Raw genomic sequence first — 12,419 nt, 5'->3', positions numbered from 1 at the left:
TGCCGTAATTTGAGAAAACACCGTTAACTACAAAATGAACGAAGCCGAGAAAATCGACGAAAACTGTTCCAATCTTTACTCGCGTGTATCGCGGATTCTAATTCATTTTCTACAGTTTTTTTTGGTTGTTCTTGACTAATTTGCATACAAATTTTTCATTTTTGCTACAAAAATGGTTAAAAAATGTTAATTAATTATCTAAAATGCAGTTAACGGTGTTGAATGGGATGCTGAAATTCATAAAACGCCGTAACGGGCAGTTACGGCTCTCTTCGAATCACGGACCTCAGAAATAGGCCTGTCGTGATTTGAGAAAACGCCGTTCACAACAAAAGAATTTCACAGCTAAAAATAAATAAAATTACGGCGTTTCTCGAATCACAGACTTTTTTTTCGAGGTTCCATGATTCCGGAGAACGGTGTAAACGCGTGCGGACCTCTTGGAAATCACGAAGGCTCGAGATCACCACCCGATAATTTAGTAAAGTCCGTAACTGCCCGTTGCGGCATTTTCTCGAATTTTTCTGTGACGTATTCAGCTGTCCATGATTTGAGTCTGCAGTTAACGGTCAGTTACGGCTCTCTTCCAAATCACGACTCGCCAAATTTAGCATTTAACGGCGTTTTTCCAAAATTTAAAATTTGTTATTCTAAAAGTTATTAACAATTTGAAAAAATTATTTTAATAGTCAGGTGCATCTTTTCTTCACGATTCCAACGACGTGAAAAACTTATTTTTCGATTTTTTTCAGTTAACGGTGTTTTCTCAAATCACGGCAGACTTAGTCCGTGGCTATGATATGTATAACCGAGTTCACCTGAGTAAAAGTTTAATAAAACATAAAATAATATCACCATCTTTAAGGCGAGCTTGCACCAAACTGTTCCAATCTGAACAAATGCAAGCTCGTTTCATAGTTATTATTATTATCATTTAAATCTAAGTAGACTATACTTACATATGCACTTACACTTTCGTCATATTGCTTCCTTTGCGAACAAGAACTTTATGAATATTTGAACTTCCCGTGTTAAAATATTCTGGCAACTAAAAGGTACAGGTCTGAGCAAGTTAGAGCAGACTTGCACTGGTTGGTGCACGCTCGTGCATATTTAAATTTACGTTCTTATATATAATGAGTATTTATATTTTAATTATTACTACCATTATTATCGTTTAAATGTAAATGTACTTTACTTACATTTTTGTAATAATTTTTTCGTGTTTGGAAAAGTACGGTGCGAGTTATCTTAGGTTGTTTTCTCCCGTAATCTTAAAATCGTTCATGAAAACAAACAAAATAACCCAAGATTACTCACACCGGACATTTTCAAACACGAAAACGTTATGACAAAGAATGTAAGTCAAGTGCACTTACACTTACACGATAATAATTGTGGTAATAATTGGAAGAGAAATACTCATAATATATAAGATTATAAATAAATAATAATCATATTAGCTGGTTAAAATATGCACGAGCTTGCACCAGCCAGTGGTAATTTGATGTAACTTGTTATAACCTGTACCATTTAGTTGCAGGAATATTTTTACACGGGAAGTTCAAGTATTCATAAACTTCTTGTTTACAACGGTAGCAATATGATGAAAGTGTAAGTGAAGATGTGAGTATAGTCTACTTACTTTCCAATGAATATGAAAATAATATTATTATTATACATGTACATATACATGTACATATTCATGTATATATGAACCTTTTGTTTCGATAAGTCTGATCGACAAAGTGTGGAACTTTTACCCAATCTATCAAAGAGTTTTTTGTGAAAAAAAAATTTAACTAAAATAAGCATTTTTCTATTACAATACATGTAAAAGTTGAAACTTTGACAAGTGTTTGTCGAAAAACTGTTCATTTTTTCTAGTTTTTCTTTCCAATTTTCGCTCTTCATGTTCGAAAATACAACAAAATTTTCTTTTCGAATTTTTCACAAAAAGCCATCTACTGTAAATTTGGTGCGGAGTCCTTTGTACCCGGAAGTATGAATTTCCAACTGAAATGATAAACCTTCAACGAAAAGAAAATTCATTTTTGAAGAAATTAGTTTAAATTTCAACCAGGCAGTTGATTTTTAAAGAATAAAAAACAAAAACTGTAATAGTTAATAGTTCTACACAAAAAGATTTGAATTTTAAAAGAAAATTAAATTCAACAAAAAAAGTCGAATTTTCAACAAAACAGTTTAAGGGATTGTTCATATATTACGTAAGACGTTTTTCTGTTGTTTGAATAAAGACGAAAATAATATTTTTATCAAGTTGAAAAGGACACAGCGATATAAACAAAAGAAAAATGTCTTACGTAATATATGGACGATCCCTAATCCTGAACCGAACCAGATTTGTTTTCAACCAAACAGTTGCATTTTTAAGCAAAAAATATTGTTTTGTGACTAAGATGATTATTTTTGTAAAAATAGAATACAGTGAAACCTTTCAATAGCCCTCCCTTCTATAGCCAATCCGAAAAATGACGCTGCGCCGCATTGCGTAAACAAGCAAAAGTGGAGCGGGCTATAATGAGTTAGTTCTCACCCATCGTCAGCCCCAAAATTGGCGCTATAGAAGAGTTTCACTGTAGTTACATTTTTTAGAAAACAGATGACTTTTAAAGAAAACAGTATAAAGTTTAACCAAACAAGATCAATTCTAAAGAAAAAATATAATATACGACTTTTCAGGTAAAAACATTTGGATTCTCTTAAGGCCATGTAATGAGTGGGTCACGTGGCCAGATATCTATCTAACCATCACTTTTTTTATTTCCCAACTTATTTTCACACGAAGCTCCACATCAAGTTGAAAATTTGTGATTGTAATTAAGAAGCACTAAGAAAGGTGAATCTGATCTTAAATTTCAATAATTATGAAAAAAGCAAAAAATATTATTTACAACAAATAAATTTCTTCATAATCATAAAAACTAGGATCAAACCCACCATTCTTAGTGCTTCTTATTTAGTATATAAAATTTTCAACTCGATGTGGCGTTTAGTGGGATAATAACTTGGGAAATAAAAAAAGTGGCGGTAAGGTAGGAATCTGGTCACGTGACCCACTCATCACATGGGAAATGGAAGTTTCTTGAATACAGGGGGAAAAAGAAGAATTTTTTTTTTTTTAAAGGTAAAAAGGACTATTTTTTGCAAACTTCGCTCAAATTTATCATCAGAGAACGTATTAAATGTTTTTTAAGCTTATTACGTTAGCTCTAATGACTTTCGTCCTCTCCCAGTTACCAGCCGTAGTTTTTGGCACGACCCTCTCCCGCGCCTCAAATTGGTAATTCAGTTTGTAGATGGCCCCTAAGTAGAACTTTAGAATGTTTGAATGTTTTGATAAAGTTTGGGAAAATAAAGTGGCCAGTTTTTAAAGAATTACCTACATTGCACTGACTGAAATTCAGTGTTCTTAAAATAACTTGGAAGAGGTTTTTAAGAGCAAAATGTTCTAATTGCAGTCCCTCTTGGAGTCCAACGAACGATTACTTAAAACTCGTAGCAAAAATAGAAGCGAACACTCAGACGTTCCAGGTGGGGATTCTCGTTTAATTTTTGCGCACATACTTGTTACCTAGCGTTCAATAGGGATGTTGAATCATAGACGTTGAACTCGCTTAGTTTTGAAGATCCCTCGAACCCAAAATAGCATCGCCGCTGTGCGCCCACCTTGGCAAAGGGTGATTCACTCAACCTATCTTTCGGTGAATCTTTTGGCAGAAAAGTAATTTCCTCAGCGCGGTTTTAGGAAAATGGCAAAGGTAATTTGTCTCATAATTGGAGAAGGAAGACCGCGAAGCGATGGCACGCTTTGCGGGTCGATTGCGACATTACCAAGCCTTCTGTGATATCTCGGGTTTTGCTGTAATGCGAAACCGTACGCGAAACCGTACGCGAATGATATTCGCGGCTGACTCTGAATTACACGCAAGCATTGCTGCCACCTCCTGTCTCGTCTTGCTCCGTTTCGCCCCCATATAGCCAGAAGTCGCCATGGACAAACATTACAAAGTTCATGAAGTTTTCGTGTGGAAACCGGGCTGAAGTTCGAGACGTCTGAGCCTGACGGTTTCATACTAATTTCACGAATTTTCAATTTTTCATTTTTTTTGACATAACAAAGTAGGATAATGTTAATCAAAGGCATTGGCGCCTTCGGCTTTTCGAAATTTTCCTAAAAAAATAAGAGCAAAAAAATTGTCCGTATAGGTGTATTGAGAGGGTTGCCAGAGTAAGTTTGGACGTATTTACACTTATAATATGTCTCGAAATTAAAAGTGAAAGGACAGAAAATTTCTTTCTTTTTGAGAGAAAATTTTCGTTTTTAAAAAATTTTTATTTTTTCGCTCCCATTTTTTAAGGTAAATTTCGAAAAATCGAAAGTTTCAGTGTCTTTTATAAAAATTTTCCTACATTGTTATGCAAAAACTATGACAAATTGAAAATTAAAAGTTCGTGAAAACTAATATGAAACCGTCAGACTCATACGTATCGAACTTCAGTCCAATCGAGACGACTTTTTTCCATGATAATATTTTTGGGCCTTCATTAGACTGTTTTGGGAGGTCTTTTGATTAACTATTGATTAGTCTTCGAATCTACATTAAAACTTTTGCAGTGTAGGTTGAGACACCTCTTAAAACACAAAAAATAAGTGTATACACATTTGTTAACGTTACAGTTAAACGTTTAGTAAATATTTTTTTGTTTGATTCGGATTTTACACCAAAAGTTTCGCTTTTTTAGATACGTTAACCAATCTCTCGAAGTCAGTGATATCCCGTTCACTTTTCCGCTTGTAACGAGACATACTGAAATGCCGAGTGAAAAAAGTAAATAACAATGACCGAACAATACGATTATTTTAATTAATTACATTCGAAAGTTAGTCCAAATACGATATTCAGTAAAAAACAATTAACGCATAGGTTTCAAAAAACCTGTCCCAACCTATACGGTACACTTGTCCCAATAATTAATTTCATGCAAAAAACATTGAACTCATTTAACTTGCAATTTCGATAAAAAAGAATCAGTTAATGGGGATTGAATAATGTCAATACGATTATTTTTCTGCTCCTTGTAAACAAATACATTGTTTGGTTCAGCTGCAACAAGTATGATCTATCTCCTCGAGTTAAAATAGAAAATGATCTACTACTTATTTTAACATTCCACAGTAATACTAGGTAGCATCAATACAAAGATATGGAGAAAACACGCTGTCCCAACCTGTACGACACTCCACAAAATTTTAAAGAAGCATTCACGCTAGTTTGTTTCGAATTTATAGCTTTAAAAATTCGACATTCGATTGAGCCGTGCCCTCCGGCATTTGAAATTATCATGGTGTTTTAAATGGGTAAAGCTAGGTTTTAGAAAAAGTACTCAATACTCTTTTATGGAACCCGGAAAATGCCTTAAAAGTAAAAAATAGCAGTTTTCTGTCAAATTTATGCTAAACACGGTATTTTTCGGAATGTGAACACTGACTATCGCAGATTTCTTTGAATCTCTACGTTTCAAAACCCCCTGAATACGAAAAAAAACAGGTATTACGATGGTTTGTGCTGTTCTTGACGTTGTCTTTGATGTCGTTGTTATTATCGTCTGTATACCGGACAAATTTTGAAAGAATAATCTGATTAGGCTGTTTGTTGTACTGGGAAAGTCGAAAAAAAGAATGAAAAATGAAAAATTACATTTTGCGATCAAACTATGCAAAATACGAAAAAAGATTGAAAGATAAAAATTATGCCTCCAAGAAAGGTCTACAAATTTGTTATGAATGACATTTTGATAGAACGCGTAGCTTTTGTTTTATTTATAAAAAAACAGCATTAAAAAAAATTGGACAAACGACACAAGCTAAAGAAAATAAACAAAAGTTGTTCACCCAAAAAGAGCTAAAAATTTGTTATTTTTCCTTTTTTATAGGATGCGTAGTTATTCTTTTATGCAATAAATGACATAATACTTAGAAATATATTGTTTAAATGATAAATTTTTATTTAAACAATTAAGTTAAATTTCTATAAGTAAAGTACAGTTCTTTTTCTCAAAATCGTCCCCGTAGATTAATAGAATCTATAAATTGAAAATAATTTGTGTTTATATCTTTCGTAATGTATATCTCAATGAAACAGAACAGAAAAGTAATTTGAAGAAAAAATGGGATCTATCTTTTCTTAGAGCAGTTGAATTTAGTTGTTTAAACAATATGAGGCATTGCGTTCTGAAATAAGGAAATACTTGAAAATGACCCACGTAGTGTAAGAGATTCAAAAAAATTCGATTTTTCTCCATCTTCTCTATGAAAAGGCGCAAGTGAGAGATTATTAATTACTGAAATAATTGTAAATATTCTTAAAGAGAAAAATGTTATTCTTAACATTTATTAATTCTATCAATAATTGCAGAAAATAATAAGTTTTTACGATTTACTGGGGAGCAAATTATTTAGGCAAATGAAAATTGTTGAAATAATAACCAAATATGTTAAACAAGATGTACTACTCTTGACATTCATCAGCTTTATATCATTTATCCCGAAAGAGAATACATTTTTACGATTTACAGCTGGAAATAAAATGTTTCAAAAATTATACATTATTAAAAAAACACTTGAAAATGTGCTGTTTTGCATTTTTTTGGGCATTTTTCAGACACAATAGGAGCAGATTGTTGAGTCAAAATCAAAAGCTGTTTAATGCAGATTATTCCTTAAACATTTATTAAGCAGCGGCTATACTTCAATTCACGAAAAGCTTTTAACAAGTAATTTTTTTTACCTTTTTTTTTTTAATTGAACTTTTTCCATTTAAAAATCCATGTTACTTTCAAGAGCCCGGGAGCACGGGTAAGTGCTGAAAACGCAAGGAAAAAATGACGTTCGATCAACAAAAATCGGAATTCGAATTTTTAACTACCCCAGTCCCCAAGTCCAAAAATAATATTCGAACTAGAAAATAGGATACACCTCAAAAGTTTCTATTTCCGGAGAAATAAAATCCGTTTTTTTTCTCGATATTCCAATATTAACACTTGCCACCGGGCACTTGAAAATCCCATGTATTTAACATAGAAAAATTGGGGATTTTTGTAAAATTGGACGGATACATCAGAATGTGATTGAAAAATTTTTAATTTTTCAAGCATTTAAGAAAAGTGTCTAAGGAATAAAACCATATAAATCATTTTCAGTTTATACGTTCATTTTCAGCATCTTCTGCCCTCTTTTTTAATACAAATAAATACTAATGAACAACTGAAATATCTTGCATGAGTTTATAAATATTTTTTGATTGTTTAAATAATTATAACTTATTAAAAAATATTTTTTTCAAAAACTGCACAAAATAACTATATTTTTGAAATGAAATTGTTTGCTGGTCCTCATTCAGAGTCGTAAATTTGTTTAAAAATATAATGTGAATATTCAAACAATGCGTCATTGCTTATTTTCAAAATTTCTAAAAATTGAGCCGAAGATGTCCGTTTTTTTCTCAACTTGGTATCCTATTCTACTTATTGTAGAATAATTACATAATTTTGATACTTTTATTCTAATGCTTAACAAATTCCGTTTGTTCAATCAATTGAAAAATGGTTTATATATTCTTTGTATACACTATACGACTAGAAAAATAATTGTATAGGTTCTAGTTTATATTATTTTCTTAAAGTTTTCGAAAAAAAACTGCTTAAGCAAATAAAAATTATTTAAACAAATAGAAATTTGTTAAACATTAGCAGAAAATTATCAAAGTTATGCAAGTATTCATTAAATAGTATCATGGGATACCATTTTAACTTTTTTTTTAAATACTTTTATAAAAACCTAAAACAATATCCATTAAATATCATAAAATTTCAAGTATCTTTCAGTAAAAGTTGCTTGAGACTCACTTTGAGATAATTGGGACTTGAGATGGATTAGATAGAAGCAATTTTCAGAAATCTAATATTTCCTAATTATTTTTACGATTTTTCTAAAATATTGATGGCTTTCAGTTCCTGTAATATATTTAGCTCCTGGAGCATCTTTTTATACTTCACTAAATGTTTTGAGCCAATACAATTTTATTTTTAATTTATTTTCGTGAAAATATGGTAATTAAACTCTTTGCAAAAATTAAGTTTTATCAAAAAGTGCCTAAAAGATTATTTTTATGATTTTTTGGCTAAAAATGATCGTGGGATATCCAAAAATTTTAAACAGAAAAAATGCGGTTGATGCAGACTCTTTTGTTCAAATTCAGCCGAGGCCCACCGTGTTGCAGTTACATAGAAACAAGAGTTTTTTAAATTTCAAAGTTAGGGTTCTGTTTCCAATTGAAATTTTTCATCTATTTTTCTCAAATTTACCAAATAAACTTCAAAATTGACTTTGTTAATTCATTGAAAATTTTTCTGGCTTCTCATCGTTATTTTCCCTATTTTTTGCCCTTTTCGGTCACTTTTTAACCTAATGTAAACCCTTATTTTCAACCCTCTTCCCTTAGAATATATCAATTTTGAACATTCATTCCTTTTTATTAAAACCTTTTTTTATTTCTGAGTGTGATTCTCAAATGTTCTGTACTTTTTAAGTTTTCTTCATTTTTTGATTAAAACTTACGATTTTTAGGCATGTTAAATTATTTGTATGCATCATCAGAAAAAATTACTCGTTGTCGTGGTTAACAATAACATCGAAAAGTCACTAACTAAATACTACTGAATTATATGTAAAAATTAAAATGATTAGTTCCTTCTTTTCTTCTATATTTTCTTGAATACTCATTATTTAACCAAATTCTGAAAATCAGTTTGGCGAAAGTTACATGTAACTTGAAAATACTTTGTGAAATCTAAATGAAAGCAAAATATAAAAATGCTTGACAGGTAACTGCAATAATATTAATTCTTTGATTGCGTTATAAAAATCCTCTAAATATTTATTGGATACCAAATGTTTATCGAATTGCAAGATTAGTCCTAAGATCAACTCAATCCCTGATTTTAATGGATAATTTTACTCGCCACGAGTCTGTGCGCTTAGTGCAAGATCTTAACTCGTTTCCGTATCGCGGGGGATTTTCATGCGGTACTTTCCGGTACGTTAATTATGAGATAATTGCGTTAATCACGTTAGCATAATGGTGAGCAGCTGAGCGCATACCATGATCACCTGGCATCGCTTAAATTAGTCATAAACTGTATTTTCATATATTACTTTCATAATTAACACCTAACGAAAACAAATAATAAATAATATTAATAATGTATTCGAATTAAACCAAATTTTTAACATACTAATGTCTCAATACTTATAAATATAATACAGTTAATTTATATCAATTACGATACAATAGTTATTAATCATTCTCGAATATTACCAGACACGCTGAAAAAGTTTTATAGGATTTAATAACAACAATTCAATCATTTTCAATTTGTCTTATGTATCCGCAATTTTATTTTTATTTTATATATTCAAAATATAAAAAATTTACATCAAATTTTATCCGTCGTAAAATTATGGACTTTTTCTGCCAAGATTTTTTTTATTGAAACTCTATTCTCCAAAAATTATCCAGAAACTATTTTCCAAAGCCTGGAAAATTTCTATCGAATTCTTCTCATCAAGAAATCGTATGCTTTCCAACCAGGAAATTTTCATTTAAAATTCATCAAATCTTATCAATTCAGACAAATATAATATAAAAGTATAAGATTTCTTTAAAAACTTATCCACTCGACACCTATAGTAAATCATACGCATCAGAGTCTCGGAATTTTCTGTCAAATTTAATCTGTAAAAAATCTTATATTTTCTTACCAACAGCTTCTTATTGAAGTTCGGTCAAATGTTATATACTCCAGACTTGTGTCAAATTCAAAGTATAGAAATTCCGGAAAATTCTATCCACTTGTAACTGTCGCGAAATCATATTCTTTCCTATTGAAAGTTTCTCAATGGACAAGATTTGACAGAGTTTGAATGCCAATGTCTGACAAATTTTCAAGTTCTGGAAAATAGAATTTCATGCATGTTTTCTGCGGTTAAGATTAGATGAAGTTTCAATAAAAATTGTTTCATAGAAAAAGAATAAGATTTCACAGCGGATAGAATTTGATAGATATTTTGGAGATTTCGAGAGATCTGTTGACGGACAGAGTTGGATAAAAACATTCAGGATCCTTGAGCATATGATTTGATGTAAGTTCTTTGTCAATAGGATTTGATTGAATTTTAATGAGATTCTATTTATTTAAAAATATCAGATTTCTTGTTGAACACAATTTTATAGAAATTTTCGAAATTGTATAAGATAAGATTTGATGTAAAGTCTGTATGGATAAGATGCTGTTGATAGAAAAATATACGATTTCTAGATGGGTATGTTTTTAAAGATTCTGATATGATTAAATTCGAAACAATTTTTATCAAATCTGCTGGTAAAATTTGATTAAATTTTATAGGATTTGTATTTCGGATTTTTTATTGGATCTGCAAATTACGCATCGGAATTATCCGATTCTCAAGATGAAATGGCCATATTCAAGTCATGACCTTTTTTAAGCAAAAATGATTAAGTTTCTACCAATATTTTTGGTAGAAAATTGAACTATTCAGTTGAAAATTTGCTTTGATGATAGAAGATTAGTTTACTTCACCAAAAATTTAACTATTCCAGTTGAAGATTCATTATTTTAGTTTAAAATTATGCTTTTTAGTAGCAATTTTATCACTTTGTGTCAAAATCCAATTATTTTGGGTTTTAAGTCAATTACATCTGGTTGAAATATCTACTATTATATTTTTGGTTGATAATTAATCTTTTTTGGTGAAAAATTATGTTATTTGGTTGTAAATTTAATTCTTTTTTTAATTTAAGAATTGTCTTAGATAATCATTTTTTTGTAGATACTTTAACTGCTTTGATGGAAATTCAGAATGGCAAGTTCGAAATTCAACTTTTTTGTAGAAAATTTGCTTTTTTGACTTCAAATTCCACAATTTGTTAGAATGTTTTGTTTCTTAAGTAAATAATCTTTCTTAGTTGACAATTAACCTTTTTTATCAAAATTCGTCTCTTTGATTTTGAAAATTTACGTATATTTACTTGAAAAATCTTTTCTTTTTTGTTAAAATTAAATTTTTTAAACTGAATATTTAAATATTCTAGTTGTAGTTTCATAATTTCAGCTGAATTAGAATTTACGAATTTAATTAAAATGTAATTATGTAGTTTAAAATCAGTCCTTTTTTAAGATGGAAAATTATTTTTGATCTGAAAATTTAACCATTTCATTTTCAATTGCAAATTTATATTTTTTGTATGAACATTGAAGTAATTGATTAAAGATTGATCTTTTTTAGTTAAAAATTATATTCTTTCTGGAAAGTTGAACGCTTTCTGTTGGTTCTAGGAAGTTGTAAATCTTCCAGAAACGGAAGTGGAAGTCGGAACTAGATAATTCTACAGAATCAATTTTATAAAGAAAATAATTAGTTTCGAGACTCATAGAGTCCAATATAGGAAATTTAAAATTTGTATTTCAACCTGAAATTTGTAATTTTCTAAAAACGTGCTTGTTTTAAACATTTCTCTTTTAGTGTATATTCATCTACACGGAGAAAAATGGATGTTCAGCCTGAAAAATTTAAAGTGTCATACTGACTACATTTGAGTTTTGACTATAGGACAGCCCCCTAGATAGTTGGGAGTACCATCCGTGGAGTTCAAAATTTGATGGTCAGGTTCACTATCCGAGAATGTCAACCCGGGAGTGTGTACTCGATTATCTTAGAGTCTCAACTTACAAATCCAAGAACATTCACGTAGAATATAGAAAATGGTTAAATCTATTATTTTCATATACTCAAAATAAATATCTCTGTTAGTCAAAACAACTATCGCTGATAATCAAAATGACTATTTTTATAATTGAACCCACTATCTCGGATAGTCAAAATTTTTTTTAATCATTAAAAAAAAACTACAAAATTAATTTCGCCACATAGCAGAAACATCACCCGCTGTGTGTATATTTCCAGTTGCATATATGTTGTGTTATTAAAATCCCATGCTAGTTTTTCAATAAAACGGAATGTGTAACTGAAAATACCAATATTACGTGATGTTTCTGGTTTCTGGTTTCTGTTTCCAAATTAATTAAGTTTTTAAAAATATGTATAATATTAATCAATGGATTAAATGAGTAAACAAAAAAATGTTAATGGAAAATACGTATGTTTTATTTCTATGCATAACTAATATAAAAAATTTACCCAATATATATTTTGAAAGTTACACAAAAATAAGCGAAACGACAAAAATTGCATACATTTAGGTTAAACAAAAATATTTTATATGTAATTTATTTTTTCTTGCGCTCATACAGTTGAA

The 12,419-nt window shown here is 30.1% G+C and overlaps 1 protein-coding gene across 1 annotated transcript in view; it reads left to right on the top strand.

Annotated features, from left to right (window-relative positions):
* LOC117169917 overlaps window positions 1–12,419 on the top strand; it is a 21,548-nt gene that overhangs the window by 3,304 nt on the left and 5,825 nt on the right. The window lies entirely within an intron of this gene.

The sequence above is a fragment of the Belonocnema kinseyi genome, chromosome 3 (genome assembly GCF_010883055.1).
Source record: "Belonocnema kinseyi isolate 2016_QV_RU_SX_M_011 chromosome 3, B_treatae_v1, whole genome shotgun sequence".
NCBI classification, from domain to species: domain Eukaryota; kingdom Metazoa; phylum Arthropoda; class Insecta; order Hymenoptera; family Cynipidae; genus Belonocnema; species Belonocnema kinseyi.
Note: the sequence above shows the minus strand (reverse complement) of the source record. Positions and strands in the feature narration are given on the sequence as shown.